Below are 14821 nucleotides of genomic sequence, written 5' to 3' on the forward strand. Positions count from 1 at the left end.
TTAAATTCTAGTTGGTGAGCAATAATATTCAAAATAAATATAAATCATTAGTACATTAGATGATGTATGTTATGGAGCACAATAAAACAAGGAAGTGGGTTATACGTATATGTTAAAGAATTATGATATAAAGCATGTTCAATACCTAAAAAGTACTTTAGGAACACTTTATCTATAGAATAGAAATTTCTTTTACAATCTGCCTGTGGAGTTTCCAGTTTACGCAAAAGTCCACTAAATGTCAAAGCTGTCCATGAAATGTAGGGCATGTTAATATTAAGGATATCTCCAAGTAACTTCAAAGTCAGAGAGTAATTACTCTGTGTCTCACCTTAACTATCCTTGTCTACATTATCTCTACCCAGGGGAATGTAGTTTAAATAAACATTGTTGGCCACTTTGCAGAAGAAATAATGTTTCATAAGAATAGGCAGTGGAAAGGAATGTTGCATCTCTTTTGCCTTGAACACCCTGTCTTAGGAATGGTGTCATGAAAACAGAGCCATATTTTAGAAATTGTGTTTGATTATATGTGGATTTCAGATGGATTTTTAATTTTTTTCTCAATTATATTTTCCCCCTAAACTGTTGACAAAATTTTCCATATGCTTGAATCATCTCTGTCCAAAATAGAGAGCAAATATATTGATAGATAAGTTAAATATCAGCATTTTAGGAACCTGATATTTTGAGTGAATCATTGTTATAGCTTGTCCACTCCAACATTCAATAATAACAACAAACTGATGAAAATAAAACTTAATTGGAATCCTTACTGATAATAAATTCAACTTCATGTATTTTTTGACATTCTAATAAATATTTTATGATTTAAAGTAAAAGCTTTAATCATTTAGTCTATTTCACTGAAAGAGAAAATATTATAAAAATGCCATTAGCTTTTCAACAAAAGTGTATTGGAATATTTTCTATTGGCTAAAATATTGTATTAGAAATGGAATATTTAAAGACTTAAAGCATCTATTGATTTTACACTAAAGACTTGATATAAGATATAGTGAGCATTCAACTTAGACAAATATAATTAGCATTTATTTCAGTGTGTAATTGTATATTGTAATAAGTTGTATTTCACACACACATGCATATATACGTGTGCATGTGTGTGCTCACACGCACACACACAAAAATATAATGGGTTTATTTACTTCTTTGTTCCAGACAATAGAGATTTAAATGCTATATGGATAGTTAGGTATAGATAGCTAAGGTTGTATGTGCACTATAGATTCTTGGTTTATAATTAATTAAGAAAAATACTGGGTAGCATTGAGGACATAATCGCTACAGGAAAATCTCTATGAAACACAATTTTGGTGGGAAGAGTAAGACGGGAAATTCAACTTATATAACATTTTTACCTTCCAAAGCTTGATAAAACCATATGTAAACACTGTTGTGTGAAATTACAAATATGAATATTTCAGAAGAGTTGGAGTTTTTCTTTAAATTTCTGTGTGGATGCTTATCTGAGTGCAGATAAAATCTTTGAGAGCAGAATTGCCCAAGTAGTTGTTTACTCTTTTAAACAGGAAAAACACATTTCAAATATATTTGATCATTGCCAAATGCTTGAAAAGTTCATATATTAAGAAATGCTGTAAATAATACCTTTGGGTCCTCTCTGCATATTAGGCCATATCCAATTTTCTTGGTCCAGTGTTTTTAAAGATTTGTATTGCTTCCAAATTCAGCATGAAAATTACTCCAACCATATGCCTTTGAGAACATATAGTTTTAGTCTCTGGAGAACTGAAGAAATCTAAATATTTTTTCCCCACAACTCTAAAGAGTAAAAAGAGGATATATATGTTTTCTATTTGCTATCTCAAAAGATAAAGATTTTCTTTTTCCACATTATTGTGATGCTTAACTCATAAGGTGTTTGTACATTTGAATTATGGTGCAATTTCAGGAACACACAAATGAATACAAGATATTTATGATATGAATTATCTGAATTAGAGGCCACATTCTCCAGTTATCTCTGCTAATCATTTACCTGTTATTATTTCATTCAATATATTCAAATTGATGTTATAGTTAAAATTCATCTTCAGATGTTGAAGAATTCAATTTCTTCAACATTTGAAGAACTCATCTTCAAAACGATGTTATAGTTAAGTTGAAACAACACTACTTTATCACGTATAGTAAAAAGTCTTAAAAGACTGAGAAAGAGAATAACTTGATAATGACATGAAATACCGTTGTGTGTGCACACATGAGTGTACATTGGAAAGATTAGGGAAATAGTGGGTAACATTAGAAAATGTGTAGCTGCAGAAATATTAATTACTGTCTTTTCTAACTTATTGTTGGCATGTGAATAGTATAGGTTTTATTTTTTTATTATTTATTTTTATTTTTTATTTTTTTAAGATTTTATTTATTTATTTGAGAGAGAGAGAATGAGAGAGAGCACACGAGAGGGGGGAGGGTCAGAGGGAGAAGCAGACTCCCTGCCGAGCAGGGAGCCCGATGCGGGACTCGATCCAGGGACTCCAGGATCATGACCTGAGCCGAAGGCAGTCGCTCAACCAACTGAGCCACCCAAGCGCCCCAATAGTATAGGTTTTACATGACAGTAGTACTGTTTGGGTTGAATTGTGTTTCCTTGAAGTACTGAATTCTTGTTAATGATACTGTTTAGGGTTAAACAGTTAAATATGTTGTTTAGTGTTGAAATACACTGATACTTGCAATATACTTTGAAATGCAGAGAATAGTAAAATAATTTGATAGTCCCTGTTGACCTTGAGGCTGTGGCTTACATTTTCATAACTATGTTCTTACTCTCTTTGGACCTCATGTTTAGGGATGGTAATAGTTTTTAAATGTTGCAAGACACTGTGTGCTATGTTGTTGTATTTTACCCTGAAATTTCCTCACACTTCTAGAAATAGCCCTTTATTAGAATACAAAAAAATTCTAGTTGTGTGTTTCCTGTTTCCTGCCAGTCCACTAATTGAGAAAGTCATTAATAGGGGAGTGTGACCCAGGACACATACCCTACAGATGGAATTTTGAGATTAGATTGTCACATATTTGATGACACATAAATGACCTCCTTGACTGTGGTAAGTAGGACACTGACGGTTCATACATTGATCACCCTTGAGATACTGCGCCAAAGAACTGGTGTATGGAAGGTTAAAGGGAGATCAGCTCACCACAACTTAATTACTGTGGCAACCATGGCAGTTACACAAATTATGGGTGGTGTGGCTCTTTTGCCTGAACTGGAGAGAAAGAACAAAAAATAGAGACTGACTAAATGTTTTCAGTTGTTTCTTCCTTAACTTCTGTTTTGTCTTGACTCAACTTTAGTCCAGCTTCTCTCTTTCCTACAGTCCCTTGCATTCTTTGTTCCCTTAAGCCTGAGCAAGCTCTAAAAAAATGTAGAATGTGACTCCTTTATCGTGTTGTTCTGGGAATCAGCTCAACAAAGTGAGATCTTTTTTCTGTCTTGCCCAGTGATCATTTCCTCTTGCTTGTCTAGCTTCCCCTGAGAAGATTTTGCTTATCTCTACTTGCCCTTCCTTTAAACAAACAAACAAACAAACAAACAAACTTACTCTGTTTGATTTTCAGATGCTTGTGGATTTCTGAGATTGGAGCATTTTCCTCTTCTGAATAAACCCTCTCTTAATCTAAGTACATATTCCCACACCCCTCCCCCGACAGTGTCTGGTGCTATGATGTGGGCAGAGTGGTAAATGCCCTCAGACGGTGATGGTTTCACCCGAGTATTCATGCCAACTTCTTGGGCCCTTTTTGTCTTTCTGGCCTGGCTGCAGAAATTGAGATCCATGGTGGTGAGTAACATTCCAGTGCTCTGGACATTTATCTGTACTTGCATAACAAGGAGTTACTTCAATTCTACTAAATGGTGCTCTTGCTGGTACTTTTCTTTTGTTTTTTTTTTAGACTAGGTTTTTTTTTTTTTTTAATGTTATATTAATCACCACACATTACATCATTAGTTTTTTTAATTTTATTTTATTATTTTAATCACCATACATTACATCATTAGTTTTTGATGTAGTGTTCCATGATTCATTGTTTGTGCATAACACCCAGTGCTCCATGCAGTACGTGCCCTCTTTAATACCCATCACCAGGCTAACCCGTCCCCCCACCCTCCTCCCCTCTAGAACCCTCTGTTTCTCAGAGTCCATAGTCTCTCATGGTTCGTCTCCCCCTCTGATTTCCCCCCTTCATTTTTCCCTTCCTGCTATCTTCTTCTTCTTCTTTTTTTTTTTTTTTTTTTTTTAACATATAATGTATTATTTGTGTCAGAGATACAGGTCTGCGATTCAACAGTCTCACACAATTCACAGTGCTGGTACTTTTCTGACTGATCAGGATTCTTTGTGATTCTTTTCTATTTGTGCAAGACTTTTTCTGTCTCTTTTATGTTGACTGAAACTCTTCCCAAATGGAACTATTCTTGGCTCTTTTGAGGGAAGATTTAATCTCTGGCCCTTTCTATTGAGCAGGACTCTTTCAGGCTCTCTTCTGGTCAAGAGAGAACTTCCTGGATGAAAGTGTTCTTGGTTCTTCCAAGTGAATATTTGCTTCCTGACTCTGAAGCAGGAATACCCAGCTCTTCTGTGAGGCCTTTCTTTTTTGTTTTGTTTTGTTTTGTTTTGTTACTTCTCATCCAAAGATTGCTCACAGCAAGTCTTTCAGCTTCTCAACGAAGAATGCACTAGAGACTCAGATGGAGATTGTTCATGGCACTGCTTTTTCCTATTTGACTCCTTTTTCTATTCGATCCTGCTCTCTCCTAGGTCATCTCAATTACTGGGCACCCTCTTTCCACCCTCCAGCAGACTATATGTTTCACCACTGTGGTACTAATTATTTTCTATACCTTCAAAATGGCAAAAATTTTACTAAGGATAATTTAGAATTGCAATGACAAATTTTGGGCTCTTGCTACCTCCACAAGTTGTGAAACTTTGAAGAACTTTGGAATTTCAGGGGCCCAGAATGCCCCTCCGCCCAGATAATGGCTTTCTTTACTTGATATGAAGAAGCCAGAAAATGGTTCTTCCAATTAAATTTCTTTTTTTAAAATTTTTATTTATGTTAATCACCATACATTACATCATTAGTTTTAAATGTAGTGTTCCATGATTCATTGTTTGTGTATAACACCCAGTGCTCCATGCAGAACGTGCCCTCTTTAATACCCATCACCAGGCTAATCCATCCTCCCACTCCCTCCCCTCTAGAACCCTCAGTTTGTTTTTCAGAGTCCATCATCTCTCATGGTTCGTCTCCCCCTCCGATTTCCCCCCTTCATTCTTCCCCTCCTGCTATCTTCTTACGTGCACCCTGATGTTTAAAGCAACAGTGTCCACAATAGCCAAACTGTGGAAAGAGACAAGATGTCCATAGACAGATGAATGGATAAAGAAGATGTGGTATATATATATACAATGGAATATTATGCAGCCATCAAAAGGAATGAGATCTTGCCATCTCCCAATTAAATTTCAAGCAGTCCCTTCAGCAACCTCAATATACCTTATCTGAACCTATTCAATCACTTAAAGATCACCTATCTTCTTCTGATGCTACTCCTTTTTCTCTCAAATCTAAGACATTATTACCCTCCATACTTTTCTTTCTCTTTTGTTCCTCCAAATGTGTTTCTGTCTACCCCACCATAATGGGCTTTACATAATGTACCTTACATTATACTACTACTTCTTTCCCTTCATACAAGCGATTTCCTCATTAATAGTTCCTCCATTTCTGCAAGGACCCTAGAAACTAAGATTTTCCTTTACTCAACTCATAACACAACCTCACAACCCTAATTTGATTGCTGGTTATGTGCTCAATTTCCTTTGGAAGCCTCAGGTTTCCTCCAAATTCCTGTGTCTGTCTCATATTTAAGGGAATTCTTTGTATTATCACTTGAGGGCCTTTTTGTTTTTTACTCTACATTTCAAAAGAACCCTCCTTCAACTTCAATACTTTTCAAAAAAGTCAGTCTACGCTTCCAGTAGAACATAACTGGGGGGCTCTTTCATAGGCCTAAGGATTTGCATTAACACCTAATTTTTCCACCAGTACAAATACCTATACTATTATGAGAGGCAAGAGTACATATTCACTATCTTATTATATGAATCTAATCGAATAGGTGATGCTAAACCTAACTTCACCTAATATGCTTGGGACTGACATCCTATAAACAATAATTGATCATTTTCCTCTTCTGGGTTGAATGGGACAGCATCTCTATCAAAGCAGCCCACATGAATTCCAAAGTGCAAATCCAGGACAAAATTATTTCTGTGAATTTAGATAGCCCCCAATGAGATATACCAGTTGAAATCTGTCAACTAATTTGATAAGATTTTGTTATCTAACTAATCTAATTAGCTCTTATTATATTTTTAGCCAGACTGCCTTTTTTTCTTACTTTAACCATCCCCTCACCTCTGATTTAGGTTTTCCAAGCTCTAGTTGAGCCAAAGTCAAGAAAAACATGTTACAACCACAAGCTTAGGCACAGAATCTTAGCTCCAGAAGGGGATGGTGAACTTCTTTTGTTGCCAGGTTCTCAAAAAGAGGATAGAAATGGGGTGCCCAACTAACTCAGTTGGTAGAGCATGTGACTCTTGATCTCAGAGTTGTAAGTTTGACCCCCACGTTGGGTGTAGAGATTACTTAAAAATAAAATCTTAAAAAAAAAGCAAACAAGAACCTAGAAATAAGGGAACTTTATGTACAAAAACAGGAAAAAGAATGAAAGAATTTAAGATACCTAGAAATACTAAAATTAATAAAACATTTCTCATCTATTTAATAAAATATAATTAATAAAATTATTTTAAAAAGGGACATAGCATAACATTAGATATTAAAAAAATCATTTCCTTTAATAAAATAGTCATAAATATTAATAGTTTAAAGAATAAAAAAGTTTTAGTTAAAATTAAGAAAATATTGTGCCTTGATCTTTCCATATTTAAGTATTACTACCTTATGGTAGAATTTTAAATTTCTTAGATTTTTTTTTTTTAAAGATTTTATTTATTTATTCATGAGAGACAGACAGAGAGAGAGAGAGGCAGAGGGAGAAGCAGGCTCCCAAGGAGCAGAGAGCCCGGTGCGGGACTCGATCCCAGGACCCTGGGATCATGACCTGAGCCGAAGGCAGACGCTCAACCATCTGAGCCACCCAGGCACCCCTTCTTAGATTTTTTTAGATTTAATGTTTTATTTTTCTAACTTATGTTTATGATTGTGTTTTTTAAATATCGTTTGTTACTTCAATTATGTTCAGGTGACTTTTATTTAAATAGTACATTTCTAGTTTTATAGTGAAACTTTATAAATCTAAGAGATTCCACAAAATACTTGGATTTCCAGCAAAATGATTAGTGTAGAACATTCAGTGCTTTATGAGAAGCTGCACTACTTCAACCTATTGATATTCTACCATGTTTTCATACAGGAAGTGTCCTCCCTCCCCCTAATCTCTCTTTAGTATGTGCTGCAGACAGCACAAAGAGAGGATAGTTTCTCTGGAGAGTAACTAAGCTAAGGACATTACTTTCTTAACTTTATGATGAACTGCAGATTTCACATTAAGAGGCAAATCCTTCATTTCAAAACATTAACCCATGTAGTACTTAATAATTGAAGCCTGTGTGATTTAGAGTTCAGAAATGAATTAAGTATAAAAATAGATTCTTTTCCTACTTTCCTTTGATTGTGCCCTGGATTTATTGTTATTCATTTTAGAATCTTGCCTTTTAGAACTTTGTTTCAAAGAGAGTCCAAGAGTCATCAATTATTACTGAATTCAGTATCATTTCCTTCTTACTTAAATTACTTGTCAATTAAAATGTTATATTGAAATTGAAATTTATTTGCATTTTATATTTATTAGAAGAGTTGAGGGGCTATATTTATTCCTATTTTGTAATGAAGACACTTAAAAATATGTTAATCTATACTAAAATTTTAATATATTCCCATAGTGAAGCATGGATTTGAACCCAGGGAGTCAGGCTCTACAATTCATGCTCTGAGATGGAAGACTAGAAACTCTGCTATTAGAGCAAGGCAGAAGAGACTTGAGATATGCTAGAAATGTCAATATAAACCCATGATCTTTATTTTTAGAAAATGCTAATTTCTCTGTTCTGTACCTGCAATAATTAAAAACTCCTCATCTCTCTCATCACCCTGTTAGTCTCTAGTCATCATGTAAGACAAAGTAATGTGTAGCCTTTACTATTAATTTTGTTCTCTTATACTCTTATAACCTAAAAAAAGGATTTGGTAGGGTACTAATTTCAGGATGAGTCTGAGATACCTTGTTAAAGAAAGCAAGGGTGTTTCCAGTGTTTCTAGGTGTAGAGACAGGAAATAATACTGTATGACCCAGAAATTCCATTCATAGGTATATTCCCTGGAAAATCTTATGTACATGTGCACCAGGAAATGGATAAAGAATAATCATGGCATCAATACTTTTAATAGCCCAAATCTAGTAACACCAAATAGCAATCAAAACTAAAATGAATAGGGGCACCTGGGTGGCTCAGTCAGTTAAGCAGCTGCCTTCAGCTCAGGTCATGATCCCAGGATCCTGGAATCGAGTTCCGCATTGGGCTCCCTGCTCAGTGGGGGAGTCTGCTTCTCTCTCTGCCTCTGCCCCTGCTCCTGTGCTCTATCTCTCTTTCAAATTAAAAAAAAAAAAATCTAAACAAAAAAGTAAAATGAATAAATAATTATTGGCATACAATAATTAGAATTAATGAACAATAGCTATAAACAAAAACCAAGAGTTGAAGTGAGACATGAAGTAATGGATATATATATCCATTCAAATATATATATTATATATATATAGTATATATAATATTTATATGTATATATAAATCAAAAGCAAACAGTACTTAATGATATTGCTTAGGAATGCATACATGAAGTACAATAATAAAGAAAAGTCAAGAAGTTATTACCATAAAATAAGATAATGGCCAGTTCTAGAGATGGATGGAAGCTATGACTAGGTAAGGACAAAACAGGGGATTCTAGGTCCTGACAATTTTCTGTCATAGATGGAGTTGTTATATAGTTGTTTGCCTTATAATTAATTATTAAACAGCACTTTCACATTTTTTGCATTTTTTCTGCATGTGTGTTCTCTGACACAATAAATAAATTAGCAACTTTTTTTTTTTTTTTTTACTCTAAAATCTCTCTTCATTTACTGCTAGAAACAGACTGGAAATTATTAAGAGCTTTCTTAAATTTCCAAAAGATAGATCTATGGTAGAAGAAAACTTCCACAAAAGAATCTTGCAGATAATTAACATCTAAAGCTGATTCCCCTGTTCTTCACTATGATCTTACTCTCACTCTGGTCTTGTCTACTGTTTTTAATTATTGTAAGTATGCTTTCTAACTTAAATATATTTCATCATCTCAAATTTTTAGTGCTAATGAATTTAGCTATTTATTACATATTTTTTGTTACTTATTTTTGCTAATAGTTATAAAAAGGCAGCCACCTATTTCCTCCTTTACCATCTGCAGCATGATTTCTTTAGAGGAATATGTTTATTAAGAGATGAGATTTATCTATTAGATCTCTTTATCTAATGCATGTTTATGAAAAAGTAGGGAACAGTTTTGTTGTTGTTTTGTTGTTATTGTATGGAAGAATGCTCATAGGACATGGAGATTTACCTTGAAAACCAACTATTGAAAAGGTAGGTAGGTTTAGTTAGAAAGATCAATGCATTGTTATCAGAAACTGTGACAAATTCTTCTCGACAAGTCTATATATTCATGCTGACTGCCACCATCCCATACCATACTTCAGTCCACTGTCAGGTCTACTTAGGATTCCTTCTATAACTTTTATACAAAAATAAAGTATTGATTTTAATCACCCATGTTTAAACTTGATCAGTATGTCCACCAGATCTGCATATTAAACACTATTATTTCTTCAGTCTCAATGTGACAGGTTTCCATTTTGATTTGTTAGGTAAAGCTAATTATATATTTTTAAAAGTTTTTATTTTAATTCCTGTTAGTTAACATACAGTGTAGTATTAGTTTCAGGTGTACAATATACTGATTCAACAATTCCATACAACATCCAATTCTCATCACAAGTGACTCCTTAATCCCCATCACTTATTTAACCCATCCCTACACGCACCTCCCTTCTGGTAACCATCAGTTTGTTCTCTATAGTTGAGAGCCTGTTTCTTGGTTTGCCCCTCTCTCTCTTTTTTGCAAAAGACATATTTGATAAAGGGTTAGTATCTAAAATATATAAAGAACTTATAAAACTCAACACCCCAAAATCACATAATCCAATTAAAAAATGGGCAGAAGACATGAATAGACATTTTTCCAAAAAAGACATCCAGATGGCCAACAGACATATGAAAAGGTGCTCAACATCACTCATCATCAGGGAAATGCAAATCAAAACTACAATGAGTTATCACCTCACACCTGCCAGAATGGTTAAAATCAACAACACAAGAAACAACAGGTGTTGACTAGGGTATAAAGAAAGGGGAACCCTCTTGAATTGTTGGTGGGAATAAAAACTGGTACATATACTCTGGAAAACAGTATGGAGATTCCTCAAAAAGTTAAAAATAGAACTTCCCTACAACCCAGCGATTGCACTACTAGGTATTTACCCAAAGAATACAAAAATACTAATTCAAAACAATACACTCACCCTGATGTTCATAACAATGTTATCTACAATAGCCAAATTATGGAAAGAGTCCAAATGTCCATTCACTGATGAATGAATAAAGAAAATGTGATATATTTATACAATGGAATATTACTCAGCCATTAAAAAAGAATGAAATCTTGTCATTTGCAATAACATGGATGGAGCTAGAGAGTGTTATGCTAAGTGAAATAAGTCAGTCAGAGAAAGACAAATACCGTATGATTTCACTCATATGTGACATTTAAGAAACAAATGAACAAAGGGAAAAAATAATTATACTTTTTGATACTGAAAATTCCACCAAGGTTAAAGTCCTTATCAAAGACATCAGTCTTATTTAAGGAAATATTTGCTTAAATGTGAAATATATCAATAATCTGCTATATTTTAAATTCTATGCAATGCTCCATTTCTTCACAGTGCATTGATGCAATATTTTCAAACTTATGTTGTGATTCAGAATCCTATTAAAATGGCTGAAACTATATCGTCTTTGGTTGAAGACATCATGGAAAATATACTTATTGCTATGGGGTACCTTATTGCCTAGAAAACTTTTGCAATGGATTATAAGAAGTTAAAAATCTATAATGTGTTGTGAATTCTGTAGAAATAAGCTGAGGGTCCACACCAGAAATATAAGTGTTAATTTTTTTCCAGTATCTCTCAAAATATCTCTTGGGCTAGTTAGTTATTCAAAGATCTGGAGTAGAGTGGTCAGTTAAAAAAATTGAATTACTTAACTAAATTCTGTGGCCTCTGGGTGACATTTATTACCTGACAGGATATATTTATTTCTTCATTTATATTCCTAAATAAAAATAGTAGAGCGTTTTCCTTGGTACGTGCATTCTATTACTGCATGCCCTTAAGACATGATAATACTCTAAATTAATGTTGCTGTCTTTTTTAAAACTAAATTGAAAGTCATTTTTATATCATATGTAGTAACAAAATACCCCCTCCCCCAGTTTCCCCTTGTGCTCATTATGCTTTTGAATGATTGGCAAATGATATAGGTACAACTTTATTAACTGTAATTTTCTTAGTATGTTCCTTAAAGTAAAAGCTTCTCAACATAAACAGTAATATATAAAATTTATACAACTGAATCCTTGGTCCAGTTAAAAAAAATCATTAAAAGTATAAATTTCTTTACAATATTTTCTTGAAGTATTCCTATTAACCTATTTTTATTAATAATATTCTGTAATGTAATTCATTAGCTCTAAAATATTTGTAATCTCATTTAAATAGAAAATCAGTATTAAAATTTTGCTTGTGAACTCTTTTGAATTTTTATTCAGCAATTATTTGCCTATGTACTATGAGTCTATATTTATTTTTCATAACACAAGACAGAATCTAAACAGATATGAAAATGATGATGGTGAGGCCTACTTAACTTCATTGTAAGATTCCGTTAACCCAATATTTAATATGTTAATTATAAAAACACAAGTAGCATAGCATTATTCACTAATCTTATGATACCATATCTTGACATTATTAATATGCAAATATGAACATTAGAGGACACATAGTCTAGTCCCCACTTTGCTATTAATTGGCTGTATGACACTGAACAATCCAATTCCTCTCAGCATCAATAATCTCTCAAAAAGTTGGAATGAAAACACCTATATTTCAATATTAGTATATTAAGTAATATTCTATGTATCTGTGTAAAGTTTTCATATGTTATATATAAATGTATTTGATATAGACTGGCTGGTATGTGAAAATTAAACAGGATGGGGGCTCCTGGGTGGCTCAGTCGTTAAGCGTCTGCCTTCAGCTCAGGTCATGATTCCAGGTCCTGGGATCGAGCCCTGCATCAGGCTCCCTGCTCGACGGGAAGGCTGCTTCTCTCTCTCCCACTCCCCCTGCTTGTATTCCCTCTCTCGCTGTGTCTCTCTCTGTCAAATAAATAAATAAAATCTTATAAAAAAAAAAAGAAAGAAAATTAAACAGGATGGTTCATTTCTTGAATCTGTCAGTTGGTTACTCATTCCTTTATGTAACACATAGATGTTGAGTTATTGCTATATTTCAGATAGTGTTGTAGTCACCAGGGTTTCAATAATTCACAAGTCAGACACAGCCTCAGCCAGTTGGAAAAGGTAAAGATGATGATATCAAATGGATTAAATAAAAGTATGGCCTGAGTGGATTTTGTGGTTTAAAATGTTGAAGGAATTCATATCCTAAGACAAAGAATTAAGTATATATAAGCATATCCTATCTGGGATATCAAAGTAACACAAAGAAAATCTGCCAAAGAGATCAAGCAATAGGAATATAGCTCCTCATCTCTTTTCCACCTCCCTATCCCCTTGTTTTAAATTCTATTGTCTAATTAGGGACTGAAATTAGAAATGAGAGTCTTTATAAAATAATTAGGAAGGCAAATCTTTAAAGTTAATTGTTGGACTACATTGGTTTTAAACCATGTTTAAGCAATTAAGTAGTAGTTACAGACATTAGATTTTAGTAGACAGAAAGGTATATTAACTATTTATGGCTTTGGGTAAATAGTTTAATTTACTATGATCCATATGCGTTAAGGGGACCTGAAAGAATTAGTGTCCTCCAGAAGTGTTGGTCATTACTACCTGGACATAATATATTTAATTTTAATAAATATCATTCAAACATGACTTTAGTTATTTATCCTCTGATTATGTCACTTTCGTCAACATTTCCTCATTGTTTTAAGGGTCAAATATAATTTTTAAAATACTTTATAAATTCTAAGTAATGGAGATAAAATAGTTATAATTATCTGATAAATTTAGCAATTTATATCAGGTTAAAACTATAATATAACACATTATCATGATGTAGTGGAATTGACTTTAGATCAAGACAAAGCAGGTATTCTCACTCTTTTCTAGTACATCCAGTCTAAACTGTGACATCTTAGGCAATTAAATTCATGAGCTTGATTGTGATTATGATATCTATGTTGAATGTTGTACAGGACAAATGAAAATCTAATATTATGGCTGAATGTAGGGGGAGTTTGATAAATACCCAGATTTCTTATCTTTTCCCCTGTGTTTTGTATTTACCAAAATGATCTTTAACATATTTTTATGTTTTTTTTTTCAGTATATATATAACTTTGAATCACTCTGGCATCTCTTTCTTGTTTTTATTTTATGCTTATCTAAACTAAATTTTTTTTTATTGTGATGTGTGCTGATGCTTATTATAGTTTCTTCCTAAAAGTATTAAATTCTGGATTTTCACCCTAATTATACTTCTGAGCAATGTTGTCTTAGACCTATTGAGTTCTTATTTTTGATTTTGCTTATTTTCAACAGAAGGATATCCTAGGCATTTCTTTGCTGTCTGTTATTATAAAATTAAGCCTACTGAAAAGTATCTACTATTGTATCCTTTGGTTATGCTAGACGGGAATTGCTTTGTTAGCTATTGTGTTATTTCTTTTCTCTTCATATCACTTCTCTTCATCATACCTTTCTTTGTAAAAGCTAGTCTGAAGAAATTTTGTTGAAACAAGCTTTTTAAAAAATTTCTAGGGTTAATCAGGACATTTCAAGGAAATAAAATGTCCTTCTCTAAAATCTTCAGGTGTGCTAAATAATTATCAGACTTCTTATCATGGCTTTCTGATGCAAACTTAACATTTCCTCCTTTATCCCGATATGTCTTTACACATATATCTGACCCAAGCCAAATTGTTGTGTTCCTGTACCTCATATTCCGTTTATATTTGCCCACTACTATATCTTTTAGAATATCCCCTCCTAAAATGGGATTTTTTGTCCCATTCATGCTACTCATCAAAATGTTATTCACTTTCCCCATTTAATTCACATCCTAAAGTGATTAGATTTGCAGTCAGTGTATTTGACTTATGACCTCTAACCAATTCTAACATTCTGGAAGTGACAAAACAGAGAAAATATTTAATAAAAAAGAATTACCAATTGGGCTTATGGCATGATACAGTATCTTAATAGCAAACACTTAAATAACTGAATGAAATTTTAGCTGTCCAAATAGGTTTTTTTTCTG

Source organism: Mirounga angustirostris, unplaced genomic scaffold, assembly GCF_029215605.1.
Source record: "Mirounga angustirostris isolate CCGP_5_RB_7025 unplaced genomic scaffold, mMirAng1.0.hap1 SCAF_8, whole genome shotgun sequence".
In the NCBI taxonomy this organism is placed as follows: Eukaryota; Metazoa; Chordata; class Mammalia; order Carnivora; family Phocidae; genus Mirounga; species Mirounga angustirostris.